The following is a 12654-nucleotide window of genomic DNA, read 5'->3' as shown; positions in this document are numbered from 1 at the left end:
TGGGCAGGGCGAGGTAAAGACCACCGAAGTGTTGGAACCAGATGCAGAAAGTTCTAGAAGGCAGAGGCCTCCTCTGTTTAACTCTGTGCCCGGCTGGCATCACCTGAGTAGTCAGTCCATATGGGGTCACCAGGACTCTAGCACCCACAGGGGATTTCGTTTGGGTGAGATGGACCTCCTGACAAAAACTCAGGTCCTCCAGTCCTGTGGTTGATGCATCAAAGGGTCCCTGCTCTGCTCCCCACATCAAGATTTCAGCTCTGTGTCTTTGGGAAGGTCCCTTGACATCTCTGACCTCAGTTTCCTCACCCGTAAGACAAAGGAGGTAAAAATACATCATTTATGAGTCCCTTCAGCTCTGGTTCTCACCACCAATGAATTTATAATCAGAGTTGTTATGTTTTCTCCCTCATCAATATCCCAGATTGTTCCTTTTCTTTTTGTCCTAATGACTTACCCCTCCCTGCTCCTGTTTCAATGACCCAGGGTCTCTCCTTGGGGCTAATGATCTTAGCTCCAAGACTTTTATATCCAAGAGGGCATTTTGGGAAGCATCTAATCTGGTCCAGCGGCTTTAGCCTGGAATTCAGGGCCACTGAAAGGTGTTTTGGAGGGGTTTATAAACATGGAAGCATTTCAGCCAAACAATGAATTAAGCCACCCCAGGAGCCACTGGTAGAGTTTGAAACATTTGTGCTCAAGACTTTGTTGGAAAAAACATTCTTCTCACTCAATCCCCTCACTTTTCAGATGAGAAAATTGAGGTCCCAGGAGGTGAGGTGACTTGACTGAGTTATCTAAGTATCTTTCTGGCATTTAGGTTAGCTGTGATTCAAAAGATTTTAAATGCTGTAGCTTTTGTGGGTGTACGTGAGGTAACCGGAAAATTCTCAGCGTCTGTGTCTCTATTTCTGCGTAGAGAACAAACGTACGGATATCAAGGGGGCAAGGGGGGTGGGGTGGGATGAATTGGGAGATCGGGATTGACATATATACACTACTATGTATAAAATAGAAAACTAATGAGAACCTACTGTATAGCACAGGGAACTCTACTCAGTGCTCTGTGGTGACCTAAATGGGAAGGAAATCCAAAAAAGAGGGGGTATACGAATACGTACAGCTGATTCACTTTGCTACACAGCAGAAGCTCACACAACATTGGGAAGCAACTATACTCTGATAAAAATTAATTAGAAAAAGAGAAAATTCTCAGTCAACAGGAGAGAAGTACTAGAACTGGTTTCCTCTGGGGACTCTGGAAGGCCCGGCTGTGAACATAACCCTCACCGCCCTCCCTCCCATCTCTGCCGGCTCCCACCCCTGCCCTGTGGTGTGAGGAGGGCCCACCGACGGCTCTTGGCTCCCCCAGCCCCTCCTCTGACGCGGGGCCCTTTCTGGGTTCTGCTGTGCCTTGTCCCTCCAGGTCTGCGGTGAAGCTGTGGACAAGTGGGTTGGCTGTTCTTTTTTCTGACTTCCTGTGTGCTTCGGAAACCTCAGTGAAAGAACAGCTAAAGGAAGAAAGGGCTGAGGACCGTTATGCCAAACATAGACTTACATCCGACCTTGGGGGGGGGCTAGATTCATGATTCCTGTAGAAAGAGAGCCCAGGATTCTGACTGCCCCCCCCCCCATTTCCTACCTGTCTTCTAGGGAGCACAAACGCTTGGGGCTGGAAGTAGGTAGGGGGGTCCTGGATATTTTCAGGTTTGGATCAACTGTACCTTGGGAGGTAGCCTAAGTGACTCTTGAGAAGCATTTATCACTGAAACCAAACCCATTAAAGTGGAACGCTTAATTACCTCTCTACCACAACTGTTTTAATTTCTCTTTTCTGCATACACCTTGCTATAACCGTGGGCGCGTATTTGTGTAGCAAATATGCATAGAATCTTTGGAGTTTTTTTATTTTACTTTAATTGTGTATGCCTAAGTAGTCTCTTTACAAGTACCTTTTAGAACACGGCAGGAATTGATTTATGAGTGAAGCTCTGTACCTGGGTGAGAAAGACAGAACTATGGGGAAACGTGAGGCTCGCTCTTTTTCTTTCTTCCTCCCTCCCTCCCTCCCTTCTTTCCTTCCTTCTCTTTTTTTTTTTCTGATGGCACATTGTGAGCTACCTGCCCATAAACCCCCATTCTCAGGGCCTCCTACTCAAATTGTGACCCACAGTTGGGTCCCTAAGGGTCATTTCTTCCCCAGCCTAGCCTAGCCACCTGGCTCCAAGTTTGTATGCCTGCCTTTGGGTCCATGAGAGCTTTTTCTTCCATAGCTCTCTAAAAGGATAACAGCAATTTTGCTACCATTCGGGCTCAGAAAATTTTGGCTTGGGATTTCCCTTTGTATTTTATTTTGTTTTTCTAACCAGGCGAGAAAAAATTCCTACCACACTTTGAGAAGTGGTTGAGAACATTGTGAGAGAAGAGCTACAAGCCGGGGGATTTCTTGCCACCGTACTCAGGGTTTCCCTCCCTTGGAACTACTGTGGCCAGAGTTCGAAAAGGCCAGAGTTCCCCCCAATTTTTTGATTTTTCTGAGCTCCGAATAACTGAAGCCACCTGTTTCTGCTCTTTCTGCCCATTTCTCAATAATAGGCTTGGGTAACAGTAAGAAACTAAAACAGAAACCACCACTGTGCTCTGGACTCCGTCTCAGAGACAGCCAGGAAGGTCCCACACTTAAGAATCGTAATTCACTGAGGTCTGTCACGGCACCAAGTGTTTGTCAGACCCCACCCTGCCAGTGGGAGCCTGCAGCCTGGGAATGGGGAGACCTGGGTTCCAGCCGAGAGGCCTTGCATTTTAGTCTCTCTGAAACTCCATGCTCACCAGCAAGACAAGGGCCAAACCAGCTGTTCTGCACCCTCACTGGTATGTATCAGAATCACCTGGGTTGTGATTTAAAAATACAGATGGCTGGGCCTCAGCCCAGAGGTCTCCATTCATGGAGAGGAAGACAGGACTGAGACTTGGGATATATATATATATACGTATACATACATATATATTGTTAAAGCAAAATTATTCAGATACTTGCTAAAGAATGGTAAGGCAGACTTTATTCAGGGAAACTACTACAGTGGAGTTTTGCCGTAGGGGAAAGAAATTGAAATAAAACAAGGAAAAGTGGAAACGATCGCCAAGGACCAGGGTGGCGGTGCTGGTGGGGTGGCCAGTGGATGGACAGGGTGAGGGGGCAGGGTATTCCTTTTCTAAGTTGACCTAACAGGACTCTTACTGAAGACAGGCTCCAGTGACCAGACGTTACCTGGGGGGTGGGGATGGGCAGCTATAGAAGGTGGGGAATTCTGGCTAAACCCACTTAGTGGGATTCTTGCTAAAGCCGGACTCTGCAAAGACAGAGATGGAAGCCGACGTCCAGGCCTACTAGAGCAGAGGGTTCAGAGGAGCCTGACTGAAGTTTGGTCGTGGAGAGAATCTTTGTCTAGACGTGTATTAACACATGTGCCCACAGCCAGGTGAGGAAGGCCGGGTCCAAGTGCTGTTAGGGGTGATGTGTCAGGTCAAATAGTCCACTGTTCTCACCATTAGAATCCAGAGCCCTGGGGTTGTCTGTGGGCGGAGGCCTCCTTCTCCGGCAGTCCCAGACCCATTACTGCAGGGTGTGGCAGTAAAGAGCCCACACCCGGAGCCCTCGGGACAACATGGGAATTCCAGTCTGGTCTCTACCTGCCCTGTGATCTTCAGGAAGTCATTTCGCTCAGCCTCAGCTGCCCCATCCTTGAGATGGGTGATTAACAGTACCTACCTTTTCAATTTCTTCTTAGGATTGAACGGGCTCTGGGTTAACCGCTGTCAGTTCTCAGAGGTGAGCCTGCTGCAGGCGTGCAGGGGAGGAGAAGGAAGGGGACACGGGCTCAGGGGCTCAGGGCTGGGGACAGAATCAAGGTCACAGTGTGGCGAGGACCCCCCCAGGCCTTGGCAGGTGCTCTGGTCTCTTGGAGGACTGTCTAGGGTTAAGGATAACTTTCTGTAGTCCCAGTTTCTCTTGACAGATTTTATTGAGCTTTCTCTCTGCCTTATTCACCCCAATTCCTTTTTTTTTTTTTTTTTTTTCCTGTTTGGCCCGGTGGCCTGCGGGATCTTAGTTCCCTGACCAGGGATCGAACCTGCGCCCCCTGCAGTGGAAGCGTGGAGTCTTAACCACTGGACCGCCAGGGAAGTCCTGACATCTAGATTTGGGGCCTATTTGCTCTCTAGCCTAACTCTGGGGTAAGAGGATTGGCCACTCTGGGCTACGTGGAGAGTACAGAAAGTAAGAAAGTCAGGCTGTCAGAGGAGGAGCTAGAGGTTGAAAGGAGAAAGAGGGCCAGCATCTGGCCTCGTGGAAGCCACTTAATGTTTATATATATTTAACCAACATAACAGCAAAACTTCAGGTCTATTAACTGTATGTAATTCTAAACGTACATGCATTTTTACGTAGTTATAGTTATAATCAGTATGTGAACTTCATTCCCTGTCACTTAACATTTTTAATATAAATATTTTCATGAATCACCACTGTTCATGTTTTTTAATGGAGTATATCATGATTGATATTGCTTAGAATTTCCCCCCTCAGCATTTCCCTGAACATTTTGTTCTGATTTCACTTTCTCTCTATTATAAATAGTACGGCTATGAACATCTTCGTGCATGTGATCCTTGCTTCCTCTTTAGATATGTGGGGTGTGCAATTCCCACAGTTGGGTGGCCAAGCCAATACATGTGAGTTGTTTGTTTTTTATTGAAGTGTAGTTGATTTACAGTGTTGTATTTGTTTCTGGTGTACAGCAAAGTAATTCAGTTATACACATGTGTGTGTGTGTGTGAATTTTTTTTCAGATTCTTTTCCATTATAAGTTATTACAGGATATTGAATATAGTTCCCTGTGCTATACAGTAAATCCTTGTTGTTTATCTGTTTTATATATAGCAGTGTGTATCTCTTAATCCCAAACTCCTAATTTATCCCTCCCCTTTCCCCTTTGGTACCCATAAGTTTGTTTTCTATGTCTGTGAGTCTGTTTCTGTTTTGTAGATAAATTCGTTTGCACTGTTTTTTAGATTGCACATATAAGTGATATCATATGATATTTGCCTTTCTCTGTCTGACTTACTTCACTTAGTACGATAATCTCTAGGTCCTGCAGGTTGTTGCAGATGGCATTATTTCATTCTTTTTTATGGCTGAGTAGTATTCCATTGTGTGTGTGTGTGTGTGTGTGTGTGTGTGTGTGTGTGTGTGTGTATATATATATATATATATATATATATATATATATATATATACCACATCTTTATCCATTTATCTGTTGATGGACACTTAGGTTGCTTCCACGTCTTGGCTATTGTAAATAGTGTTGCTATGAACATTGGGGTGCATGTGTTTTTTCGAATTAGAGTTTTTGTCTTTTCTGGATATATGCCAGGGAGTGGGATGGCTGGATCATATGGTAACTCTATTTTTAGTTTTTTAAGGAACCTCCCTACTGTTCTCCATAGTGGCTGTACCAATTTACATTCCCACCAACAGTGTAGGAGGGTTCCCTTTTCTCCGCATCCTCTCCAGCAATTATTGTTTGTAGATTTTTTGATGATAGCCATTCTGACCGGTGTGAGGTGATACCTCATTGTAGTTTTGATTTGCATTTCTCTATTAGTGATGTTGAGCATCTTTTCATGTGCCTGTTGGCCATCCGTATGTCTTCTTTGGAGAAATGTCTGTCTAGGTCTTCTGCCCCACGTGAGTCGTTTTCTATTCAACTAGCTTGCTCTTCAGGAAGCCGGTTCTGAATCAACAGGCAATTGTACCAGTTTCATTTCAAGCCCATAAACATAAGATTTTATTATTTTTCTCCGGGTATCTTGGCTGTTTAAAAGGTTTGTAGTGATACCTCAAAGTGGTTTTTATTAGCATTTTTAACTGCTGAGGATTTTCCCATCTATTTTTAATTTTCCCGAGTCTTTTCACACACAGGTGGCATCCTGTTTGCTGGACGGAGCATCTAAATTCCCACTAAAGTGAAAGCTGATCACTGCAGTGTACAGATTGGGGGCACCGTCCTATTTAATGGTTTGAATATCTGTTTACAGAAAGCAAATTTGCAGTGTCTACTGGAGTTGCAAAGAGTAGCAGATTGGGGTTGGTAGGTGGAGAAGCTTGTTCAGGAAGATGTTTGGTTGTGTTTAAGGTGGTACTGGATGAGGCAACTATACCTCTACTGTCAGACCTGGCTTTGTACTTTCTGGTTGAAAAAAAAAAAAGTACTTGAGTTTTCTTTTCACTGTCAATTTTTTTTCTGTTTATTAAATGTATTGTCAAAGATAACAAAATTCTACGTCCCCATGATTATTACACATATTAATATATAAAAGGCCAGTATTCCTTTTAGCGCTGCAGGGCTGGAAACTGATGTTTATGTGTAAGTTTTTGTGTGAGCAGAATTCTGGGGCCATATCAGAAAAGCAGTGTTCATCTGGAACCACCTTGCTGTGCGGAGACAAAGCCCCTAGTGGTGGGACTTGGGCTGTGGGCTGTGTTTGCTGGGCTAAAATGGGAAATCTGAGGGCTGGTCCTGCCGCTGCCACTTAAGAAAAGTGACCCCAGGCAAAGTGCTTGGTCACTTTTCCCCATCCTCCAAATGGGAGTGGCGTCTGCCTTGGGAGATAGGAGCAAGATAGCGAGGGTGCAAACACTCTAGAAAGGGGTGCACGGTGGGTGTTCTGTGCATGTAAAGACCACCGCTCTTTTTTTGTATCGTTTTTTTAAACTTTTTATTTTATATTGGAGCATAGCCAATTAACAATGTTGTGATAGTTTCAGGCACACAACAAAGCGACTCAGTCATACATATACATGTATTCATTCACCCAGACTCCCCTCCCATCCAGGCTGCCGTATAACATTGAGCAGAGTTCCCCGTGCTATACAGTAGGTCCTTGTTGGTTATCCATTTTATTTATTTATTTATTTATTTAATTTTATTTATTGGCTACGTTGGGTCTTTGTTGCTGCACGTGGGCTTTCTCTAGTTGCGGCGAGCGGAGGCTAGTCTTTGTTGCGGTGCACAGGCTTCTCATTGCGGTGGCTTCTCTTGTTGCGGAGCACGGGCTCTAGGCGCACAGGCTTCAGTAGTTGTGGCGTGTGGGCTCAGTAGTTGTGGCGCATGGGCTCAGTAGTTGTGGCACGTGGGCTCAGTAGTTGTGGCTCACGGGCTCTAGAGTGCAGGCCCAGTAGTTGTGGCGCACGGGCTTAGTTGCTCCGTGACATGTGGGATCTTCCTGGACAAGGGCTCGAACCTGTGTCCCCTGCATTGGCAGGCAGATTCTTAACCACTGCGCCACCAAGAAGGTCCCTGGTTATCCGTTTTAAATATAGCAGTGTGTACGTGTCGATCCCAAACTCCCTGACCATCCCTTCCTTCCACCCTTCCCCCCGGTAACCATAAGTTCGTTCTCTAAGTCTGTGAGTCTGTTTCTGTTTTGTAAATAAGTTGATGTGTATCATTTCTTTTTAGATTCCACATATAAGGGATATCATACGATATTTCTCTTTCTCTGTCTGACGTACTTCACTCAGTATGACAATCTCTAGGTCCTTCCATGTTGCTGCAACTGGCATTATTTCATTCTTTTTAATGTCTGAGTAATATTCCATTGTATATATGTACCACATCTTCTTTATCCATTCCTCTGTCAATGGACATTTAGGTTGCTTCCATGTCTTGGCTATTGTAACCAGCGCTGCAGTGAACATTAGGGTGCATGTATCCTTTCAAACCATAGCTTTCTCTGGATATATGCCCAGGAGTGGGATTGCAGGGTCATCTGGTAGCTCTATTTTTAGTTTTTAAAGGAACTTCCATACTGTTCTCCATAGTGGTTGCACCAGTTTACATTCCCACCAACAGTGTAGGAGGGTCCCCTTCTCTCCACACCCTCGCCAGCATTTATTGTTTGCGGATTTTTCGATGATAGCCATTTTGACTGGTGTGAGGTGATATCTTATTGTAGTTTTGCAAACAAGCCTGTTGTGCTTTTTAAAAACCTTGACTTGGATGGAGGAGTGGGGTCCATCTCTTGAGTGGCAGCCCTGCAGCCATTTGAAACCAGCAATCCTGTCCTCACTGCCCAGGACTCCCATCTCCCTTTAGCCTAAGGGTCTGCCTCCCAGGCTCCCCATGCTCTGAAAGTCCTGGGACGTTCACCACAGAACACAGTCTCTCAAACCTCGGGGCTGTGGGCCACCACTTCTGTAGATGCAGTTGTTTCCACGCCCCGGGGGAAATATCACTGTCCTTATTTTAGGGATTTTCTAGTAACCCCAAAACCACGTTAACTTTTTTGGCAGCTATTTCATAGTGACTAACAGTGAGTTCACAGCTTAAACCCCATTTTTTAAATCCATGCTGTTGCTAAACCACATCTTCCTCATCCCAGACTGGGGAAGATTTTTTTTTTTTTTTTTTTTAAAGTCTACGTGAAGAACTTCACATTTATCCCATTTCACTGGCTTGCATTCTGTTCCCCTTGGCGTGTCTTGCCTGCCTGTGCAGATGTCAGGGGCCCTTTGTGGTCTTCAACCAGAGTCACAGTCTCCCCTAATCCTGTGCTCAACATGGTGCTTTTTGTCTGATAACCACAAACTCCTTAATGCCAAATTAAGAGGCGTGAACAAGAACCCATTCAAAAAGCCATAGGTCCTCAGGTTAATACAGACACTTGACCAGCAGTTGTTGGGAAAAACCATTTGGCCAGTTATGAATTCACCTCCTTGTCACTTGGCCTCCTCATTTTCCTCTCAAGAAAATGGGGAAGAACTCAAAATACTCAACTGTAGCACTGACTCATTATGGTACCAAATTTCCCAGCCCAACAACCAACTCTGTATTGCACGCAGAGAGGGAAATGGGATTTGCTGGAGCTGCAGGCTGGGAGAGAAGGAAGAGGCTGAGATTGGGACTTGAAGTGGAGAAGAATTTAGTTTGAGGTTAACGAGGACAGAGTGTGGCTTTGAAAATTACAACTTTTTAGGAAATTGGAAAGTAACAGGAGCTCCTTGGAGGAAGAAGCACATCTTAAAATTCTGTGCTGCCGTGCACCTTGTAGATTGCTATCTTGAAGTGTTGGGTGGCGATACCACTGCCGGGACCAGACAACATCAAGGGACAGAGGCAGGCTTGAAGCAAGTGACTATAGAATCTGCCCCCATCCTACTCCTGGGTCACTCACTGTTCAGGCCGTGTGGTGCTGCAATCAGCTCTCATAACACCCGTTTCTCCCCAAGTCTGCCGTCAGTGAGATCATGTTGGTAGCTTGAAATCAGCAATGATGGAAGTATCTACACAAGAGAAATTGGCAAATGCTGCAGATCTGGCCATCTTTGCCCTGGATTACTGGTGAAATTCATGCCAAGGCCTTATGTGAGCCACTCTTCTGCCTCCTAGCTCATGCCTGGCTTCATCCTATGGCCAAAATTATATTTTTTAAGTGAAAATCTGCTTCTCCATGGGGTCTTATATTGTCACCATCTCCTCTCATTTCCCAGCAACCCTTCAACACCCTCCTGACCAGCCCTATATCATAGCATGTGATTTCCTGAGCTTGCTGTGTCACCTTTTCCTGAGATCCAGGGGCCCCAGAGGCAAGTCCTCTCCTGTGATCATCTAATACCCAGCAGAGACCCCTATTAGATCCCATATCATATGGTGGCCGCTTTGCTCTAATCTTTGTCCTTTTTACGGTATTGTGAGTCTCTGCTGGACGGGGACCCTCTTCCCACTTTTGTTTATCTTCATACCTCCGGAGTCTGGTGTGTCTCCTGAAAGCAAGGCAGAGAGAGAGAGAGAGAAGTGGAGGGGTGGGGGAGGAGGGAAAGGGGCGAAGAGGAAAAAGAAGAAAGGCGGCGGGGGGTGGGGGGGGGGAGAAAAACAGTCCAGTCCGAATCACTCATGAGCTGGCCGGCTAGGAGCAAGGTGAATGGGATTTCTTGAAGGGTTGGGGAGCTAGCGGCGCCCAGAAGTCACACAGGAGGTAAGAAAACTCTGCCCTGCTGCAGGGATCAAAGTCCTTGAACCAGTGAGAGAACAGAGGTTCTGTTAACAAGGAAGGACAGGTAATGCGTCTCTGTCGCCCCCCTCCCAGTGCCCTGAGAGCCAGCTACGAGTCAGGTGACCTCTGGGTCGCAAAGTGCTGGCAACAGAATGGTCTTGAGTGGGTCGTGTGCGCGGGGGTGGCGAGCTGAAAATGTGGGAGACTCTCAATAAAGGTTTTTTGAATTACATTGAATTATAGCTGGTGCTAATCACAACCTTCCTGGCTCCTTCCTTTGCAAGGTAATGGGGAGGGACGCTCGGAGAGGAGGGGAGGGGATTAACCAAGTGATGGATTGGGTGGCCCTGGGGCGGGCAGAGTGCCCGGCCCTCATGGGACCTGGGGTTTGAAAGGGCTTGGGGCTGGGGAGGGAGCGCTGCGTGGAGCCAGTAGGGCCCAGCTTCCCAGACACACAGGCCTGGCTCCCCAACGGCAAGGTCATTGCCAGTTGGTGAAGTGGCTGTTCTCAGCAGGCCTTTGCAGAGGAAAGGCATGTGTTCCCCATTTTGTTGATGGGGAAACGGCAAGAGGAAGTGACTCAGAGACAGAGTGGAAATAAAATGTGTGTCTCATGACATTCTGGCTTCTGCTAGATCCAAAGGGCTGGTGTTTCAACTGTGTCCTGTGTGGCCTCGGTCCACGCTTCTGTGGGTTCTCAGGACAGACGACGGCCCTCCATGTGAGCAGAGAGTAGGAGGTAGAGGTGTTCTTTTCAGGTGCCCCGGCAGGTGGAGAAGGTGGGTCTTGGAGGAAAGGCAGCCTCAGAGCCCTGGAGACAGGAGGGGCTGCCTCCACCCCCTGAGCCTCGACTTACTGGGCCAGTTTAATATTTTTAAGTGGGCGCTGGTATTGGGTTTCTTGTTCTTTCTTCTGCCAAGTCACAGGCGTTTTAAAAATACATGTGCCAGGGAGTTTACAGAAGTAATCTCTGATTTTCCAGAAAGTTCTGCAGGATAGGGAATGTTAGCCTCCTATTCCAAGAGAGGAAACTGAGGTCTAGAGAGGTGACCTTGTCCAGATCACACAACTGGTAAGTGGCAGACACTTAAGGCCACCACGTTGCCTAGCTCTGAAATCCTTCGTGAATAACGGCCTAGACTTCTGCAGCATGGCAGCCCCGAGGACATGAGTTTTAAACCCAGGTTCAAATGAGTCAGATGTGTGCGCCTTCTCCCTGACATCGTGCCACCTTCCTGACGAATGGTGCCCTTTCTGTGCTCCCTGAAATCATGGGCAGAACTTTCAATCCTCAAGACATTGCCTTTTACCCTTGGAACTCCCAGCGTCACTCTCAAGTCTGGTTCCCGAAGAGGCCAAGCTTCGAGGCCAATTGGTAAAGGCTATCGTTGTCATCTCATAAATGAATTAACATTGAAAAACCAAAAAAAAAAAAAAAAAGGTGGAAAGACAAAGTTAAAATAAAAGACTGCCTCTCAAATGGAATACATTCAGCTTTATGATGGATTCTTTACAGTGTTCTTATTTTTCTCATTTTGCCATGGACACGGCAAAACATCACCAAAGGCCATCATCCAGCTGCCAACTGCTGTTTGGGAACTCTGTCCCATCCCAGCGTGACGTCTCAAGGCATCAGAGCCAGTTGGTGGCAGAGCCGGACACTAAGTCCTAAGCATGGTGGCAGGACGTGACACCAGCAGCCCTCTCGCCATTGGCAACATGGTGGCCTTAATTCTCTGCCGCTTACCAGTTGTATGCTCTGGACAGTCACCTCGCTAGACCTCTCTAACATTAGCTATCCTGCAGAATCCTCCTAGAGAATTAGAGGTTACTTACATAAACTCCCTAGCACACAGTAGGTGTTCAATAAGATGTAACATTACCTTGCAGTGTCTTCAAGATCAAGAGTGTATTTTTCTGTGATGTTGACCCCTGTAACCCTGACATCTTCCCCATAGCAGGAGCACAGCCCTGGGGACGGTGACAACCCAGAGTATCTGAAGGGACTTCAGTGCTGCTTCAGTCTCCCCTCCCCCTTCAGGCAGGTGAATGTCTTGCCGTGCAGGAAGAGTGTCATTTATTTTCTTCCTGAAGACTTCAGGGACTCAGAGATTGTACAGCTTCCCTCAGTGCCCTTGGCAGGTCTTGGCCAAGACGTTCTTATAGCCAATCAAAACTTTTCCTGTTTTAATTTGAGCCCATTTCCTTGTGTTTGTTATTCTTTGGCTTTGCCTTGGGCAGATCTGGGGGTTGGGAGACAGCCGGAGCCCACGGTGGCTGTGAGCCAGGGTTTTCTCCAGTGCCGTGGGACGGACGGTCTCTCCTCGTGACAGTGCTCATAGGGTCTAGGGCAAGCCAGCATGTAGGGAGGAAGGATCGCCAGGCTGGGGTCCAGGTCCGGCCTGCAGGAAGGAGCAGGGGTTTTGGCTCACACACTTAGAGTCAGAGGACTTTGTGATCAACAAAATCCAGAGACAAGCTACTGATGAGAAATTCAAGTAATCAGGCAAAGTCTGGAGGAACAGGCAAGTTCTGTGGTCCAGAAACAGAAGCTAGAGTCAGCAGGTCGTTCTCATGTCTTCCTAACTACGCCCAGTG

General features: G+C 46.8%; 1 protein-coding gene across 7 annotated transcripts in view; it reads left to right on the top strand.

The window, feature by feature from the left end:
- Positions 1–12654, top strand: part of PTK2B (protein tyrosine kinase 2 beta) — a 139629-nt gene that overhangs the window by 58986 nt on the left and 67989 nt on the right. Inside the window, exon 1 of one of the 7 annotated variants that reach the window (XM_082402768.1) lies at positions 2308–2871. The exons of the other annotated variants lie outside the window; for them this stretch is intronic. The gene's annotated coding sequence lies outside the window, so the exon portion shown is untranslated. Of the gene's footprint in view, positions 1–2307; positions 2872–12654 lie in introns of those variants that run through there. 7 annotated transcript variants of the gene reach the window in all.

This window comes from Balaenoptera borealis, assembly GCF_965194805.1.
Source record: "Balaenoptera borealis genome assembly, chromosome: 8".
NCBI classification, from domain to species: domain Eukaryota; kingdom Metazoa; phylum Chordata; class Mammalia; order Artiodactyla; family Balaenopteridae; genus Balaenoptera; species Balaenoptera borealis.
Note: the sequence above shows the minus strand (reverse complement) of the source record. Positions and strands in the feature narration are given on the sequence as shown.